Source organism: Lampetra fluviatilis, unplaced genomic scaffold (genome assembly GCF_964198595.1).
Source record: "Lampetra fluviatilis unplaced genomic scaffold, kcLamFluv1.1 SCAFFOLD_1343, whole genome shotgun sequence".
NCBI classification, from domain to species: Eukaryota; Metazoa; Chordata; class Hyperoartia; order Petromyzontiformes; family Petromyzontidae; genus Lampetra; species Lampetra fluviatilis.
Window position 1 is genome coordinate 1 of NW_027621274.1, and position 5,367 is coordinate 5,367.

Consider the following 5,367-nt stretch of genomic DNA (forward strand, 5'->3'; position numbering starts at 1 on the left):
TGTGTGTGTGTCTGTGTGTGTGAGTGTCTGTGTGCGGTGTCTGAGTGTGTCTGTGTGTGTCTGTGTGTCTGTGTGAGTGTCTGTGCGTGTCTGTGTGTGTGTCTCTGTGTGCATGTCTCTGTGTGTGTCTCTGTGCGTGTCTCTCTGCGTGTCTCTCTGTGTGTGTCTCTGTGTGTCTCTGTGTGTGTCTCCGCGTGTCTCTCTGCGTGTCTCTCTGTGTGTGTCTCTGTGTGTCTGAGTGTCTCTGTGTGTCTCTGTGTGTGTGTGTGTCTCTGTGTGTCTCCGTGTCTGTGTGTCTCTGTGTCTCCGTGTCTCCAGCTACAGCGACACGCTGGTGGTGCCGGTGGTAGAGAACACGGCGCACGAGGCCGACCTGGAGAGCTCCATGCGACGCGCCATGGAGCTTTACCCCGACACCAAAGCCGTGCTCGTGCGGAGACACGGGGTCTACGTGTGGGGGGGACACGTGGCAGCGCGCAAAGACAATGTGAGACACGCGGGGGGACAGGGGGAGACACGGGGGGACAGGGGGGAGACACGGGGAGACAGGAGACACGGGGGTCTACGTGTGGGGGGACACGTGGCAGCGCGCAAAGACAATGTGAGACAAGCGGGGGGACAGGGGGAGACACGGGGAGACAGGAGACACGGGGTCTACGTGTGGGGGGGACACGTGGCAGCGCGCAAAGACAATGTGAGACACGCGGGGGGGACAGCGGGAGACACGGGGAGACAGGAGACACGGGGTCTACGTGTGGGGGGACACGTGGCAGCGCGCAAAGACAATGTGAGACACGCGGGGAGACAGGGGGAGACACGGGGAGACAGGAGACACGGGGTCTACGTGTGGGGGGACACGTGGCAGCTCGCAAAGACAATGTGAGACACACGGGTGGGGACAGGGGGAGACACGGGGAGACAGGAGACACGGGGTCTACGTGTGGGGGGGACACGTGGCAGCGCGCAAAGACAATGTGAGACACGCGGGGGGACAGGGGGAGACACGGGGGACAGGGGGAGACACGGGGAGACAGGAGACACGGGGTCGCTACGTGTGGGGGGACACGTGGCAGCGCGCAAAGACAATGTGAGACACGCGGGGGGGACAGGGGGGAGACACGGGGAGACAGGAGACACGGGGTCTACGTGTGGGGGGGACACGTGGCAGTGCGCAAAGACAATGTGAGACACACGGGGGGACAGGGGGAGACACGGGGGACAGGGGGAGACACGGGGAGACAGGAGACACGGGGTCTACGTGTGGGGGGACACGTGGCAGCGCGCAAAGACAATGTGAGACACGCGGGGGGACAGGGGGAGACACGGGGGACAGGGGGAGACACGGGGAGACAGGAGACACGGGGTCTACGTGTGGGGGGACACGTGGCAGCGCGCAAAGACAATGTGAGACACGCGGGGGGACAGGGGGAGACACGGGGAGACAGGAGACACGGGGTCTACGTGTGGGGGGACACGTGGCAGCGCGCAAAGACAATGTGAGACACGCGGGGGGGACAGGGGGAGACACGGGGAGACAGGAGACACGGGGGTCTACGTGTGGGGGGACACGTGGCAGCGCGCAAAGACAATGTGAGACACGCGGGAGACAGGGGGAGACACGGGGGACAGGGGGAGACACGGGGAGACAGGAGACACGGGGGTCTACGTGTGGGGGGACACGTGGCAGCGCGCAAAGACAATGTGAGACACACGGGGGGGACAGGGGGAGACACGGGGAGACAGGAGACACGGGGGTCTACGTGTGGGGGGACACGTGGCAGCGCGCAAAGACAATGTGAGACACACGGGGGGACAGGGGGAGACACGGAGGACAGGGGGAGACACGGGGAGACAGGAGACACGGGGTCTACGTGTGGGGGGACACGTGGCAGCGCGCAAAGACAATGTGAGACACGCGGGGGGGACAGGGGGAGACACGGGGAGACAGGAGACACGGGGTCTACGTGTGTGGGGGGACACGTGGCAGTGCGCAAAGACAATGTGAGACACACGGGGGGGACAGGGGGAGACACGGGGGACAGGGGGAGACACGGGGAGACAGGAGACACGGGGTCTACGTGTGGGGGGACACGTGGCAGCGCGCAAAGACAATGTGAGACACGCGGGGGGACAGGGGGAGACACGGGGGACAGGGGGAGACACGGGGAGACAGGAGACACGGGGTCTACGTGTGGGGGGACACGTGGCAGCGCGCAAAGACAATGTGAGACACGCGGGGGGACAGGGGGAGACACGGGGAGACAGGAGACACGGGGTCTACGTGTGGGGGGACACGTGGCAGCGCGCAAAGACAATGTGAGACACGCGGGGGGACAGGGGGAGACACGGGGAGACAGGAGACACGGGGTCTACGTGTGGGGGGACACGTGGCAGCGCGCAAAGACAATGTGAGACACGCGGGGGGACAGGGGGAGACACGGGGAGACAGGAGACACGGGGTCTACGTGTGGGGGGACACGTGGCAGCGCGCAAAGACAATGTGAGACACACGGGGGGACAGGGGGAGACACGGGGAGACAGGAGACACGGGGTCTACGTGTGGGGGGACACGTGGCAGCGCGCAAAGACAATGTGAGACACACGGGGGGGACAGGGGGAGACACGGAGGACAGGGGGAGACACGGGGAGACAGGAGACACGGGGTCTACGTGTGGGGGGACACGTGGCAGCGCGCAAAGACAATGTGAGACACACGGGGGGACAGGGGGAGACACGGGGGACAGGGGGAGACACGGGGAGACAGGAGACACGGGGTCTACGTGTGGGGGGACACGTGGCAGCGCGCAAAGACAATGTGAGACACGCGGGGGGACAGGGGGAGACACGGGGAGACAGGAGACACGGGGTCTACGTGTGGGGGGACACGTGGCAGCGCGCAAAGACAATGTGAGACACGCGGGGGGACAGGGGGAGACAGGAGACAAGGGGACACGTGTCTCTGTGTGTGTCTCTGTGTGTCTCTGTCTGTGTGTCTCTGTGTGTGTCTCTGTGTGTGTCTCTGTGTGTCTCTGTGTGTGTCTCTGTGTGTGTCTCTGTGTGTGTCTCTGTGTGTGTCTCTGTGTGTGTCTCTGTGTGTGAGTGTGTCTCTGTGTGTGTCTCTGTGTGTGTCTCTGTGTGTCTCTGTGTGTCTCTGTGTGTGTGTGTGTCTCTGTGTGTCTCTGTGTGGGTCTCTGTGTGTGTCTCTGTGTGTCTCTGTGTGTGTCTCTGTGTGTCTCTGTGTGTGTGTGTCTCTGTGTGTCTCTGTGTGTCTCTGTGTGTGTCTCTGTGTGTGTGTCTGTGTCTCTGTGTGTGTGTCTCTGTGTGTCTCTGTGTGTCTCTGTGTGGAGACACGGAGTCTACGTGTGGGGGGACACGTGGCAACGCGCAAAGACGATGTGAGACACGCCCGGGGGGACAGGGGGAGACACGGGGACACGTGTCTCTGTGTGTGTCTCTGTGTGTGTCTCTGTGTGTGTCTCTGTGTGTGAGTGTGTCTCTGTGTGTGTCTCTGTGTGTGTCTCTGTGTGTCTCTGTGTGTCTCTGTATGTGTGTGTGTCTCTGTGTGTCTCTGTGTGGGTCTCTGTGTGTGTCTCTGTGTGTCTCTGTGTGTGTCTCTGTGTGTCTCTGTGTGTGTGTGTCTCTGTGTGTCTCTGTGTGTCTCTGTGTGTGTCTCTGTGTGTGTGTCTGTGTCTCTGTGTGTGTGTCTCTGTGTGTCTCTGTGTGTCTGTGTGGAGACACGGAGTCTACGTGTGGGGGGACACGTGGCAACGCGCAAAGACGATGTGAGACACGCCCGGGGGGACAGGGGGAGACACGGGGACACGTGTCTCTGTGTGTGTCTCTGTGTGTGTCTCTGTGTGTGTCTCTGTGTGTGAGTGTGTCTCTGTGTGTGTCTCTGTGTGTGTCTCTGTGTGTCTCTGTGTGTCTCTGTGTGTGTGTGTGTCTCTGTGTGTCTCTGTGTGGGTCTCTGTGTGTGTCTCTGTGTGTCTCTGTGTGTGTCTCTGTGTGTCTCTGTGTGTGTGTGTCTCTGTGTGTCTCTGTGTGTCTCTGTGTGTGTCTCTGTGTGTGTGTCTGTGTCTCTGTGTGTGTGTCTCTGTGTGTCTCTGTGTGTCTGTGTGGAGACACGGAGTCTACGTGTGGGGGGACACGTGGCAACGCGCAAAGACGATGTGAGACACGCCGGGGGGACAGGGGGAGACACGGGGACACGTGTCTCTGTGTGTGTCTCTGTGTGTGTCTCTGTGTGTGTCTGTGTGTGTCTCTGTGTGTCTCTGTGTGTGTCTCAGTGTCTCTGTGTGTCTCTGTGTGTGTGTCTCTGCGTGTCTCTGTGTGTCTCTGTGTGTGTCTCTGTGTCTCTGTGTGTGTCTCAGTGTCTCTGTCTCTGTGCGTGTCTCTGCGTGTGCAGGTGCGAGTGCTACCACTACCTCTTCGCACTTGCCGTGGAAATGAAGCGTTTCGGCCTGGACCCAGACTCATAGACACCCACAGAGACCCACAGAGATACACAGAGACCCACAGAGACCCACAGAGACCCACAGAGACACGCACACACAGATACACGCAGAGACACACAGAGACACACAGAGACACGCACACACAGATACACGCAGAGACACACAGAGACACACAGAGACACACAGAGACACGCACACACAGATACACGCAGAGACACACAGAGACACACAGAGACACACAGAGACACACAGAGACACGCACACACAGATACACGCAGAGACACACAGAGAGACACACGGAGACACACAGAGACACACAGAGACTCAGAGACACACAGAGACTCATAGACACCCACAGAGACCCACAGACTCAGAGAGACACACAGAGACGCACAGAGACTCAGAGACTCATAGACACCCACAGAGACCTACAGAGACCCGCAGAGACCCACAGAGCCACACAGAGACCCATAGAGACCCACAGAGACCCACAGAGACCCACAGAGACCCATAGAGACTCACAGAGACCCATAGAGACCCACATAGACCCACAGAGACCCACAGAGACACACAGAGACCCATAGAGACTCACAGAGACCCATAGAGACCCACAGAGACCCACAGAGACCCACATAGACTCACAGAGACCCACAGAGACCTATAGAGACCCACAGAGACTCATAGACACCCACAGAGACCCACAGAGACCCACAGAGACTCAGAGAGACCCATAGAGACTCAGAGACTCATAGACACCCACAGAGACCCACAGAGACCCACAGAGACCCACAGAGACCCACAGAGACCCACAGAGACACACAGAGACACACAGAGACACACAGAGACCCACAGAGACCCACAGAGACGCACAGAGACCCATAGAGACCCACAGAGACCCACAGAGACCCACATA

The 5,367-nt window shown here is 59.9% G+C and overlaps 1 long non-coding RNA gene across 1 annotated transcript; it reads left to right on the forward strand.

Moving 5' to 3' along the window:
- The first annotated feature begins 2,649 nt into the window (after positions 1-2,649).
- LOC144955030 (uncharacterized) lies at positions 2,650-4,711 on the forward strand. Its single transcript, XR_013641477.1, has 2 exons — positions 2,650-2,907; positions 4,406-4,711. It is a non-coding gene; the product is annotated as an uncharacterized LOC144955030 (long non-coding RNA).
- Positions 4,712-5,367: the final 656 nt, after the last annotated feature.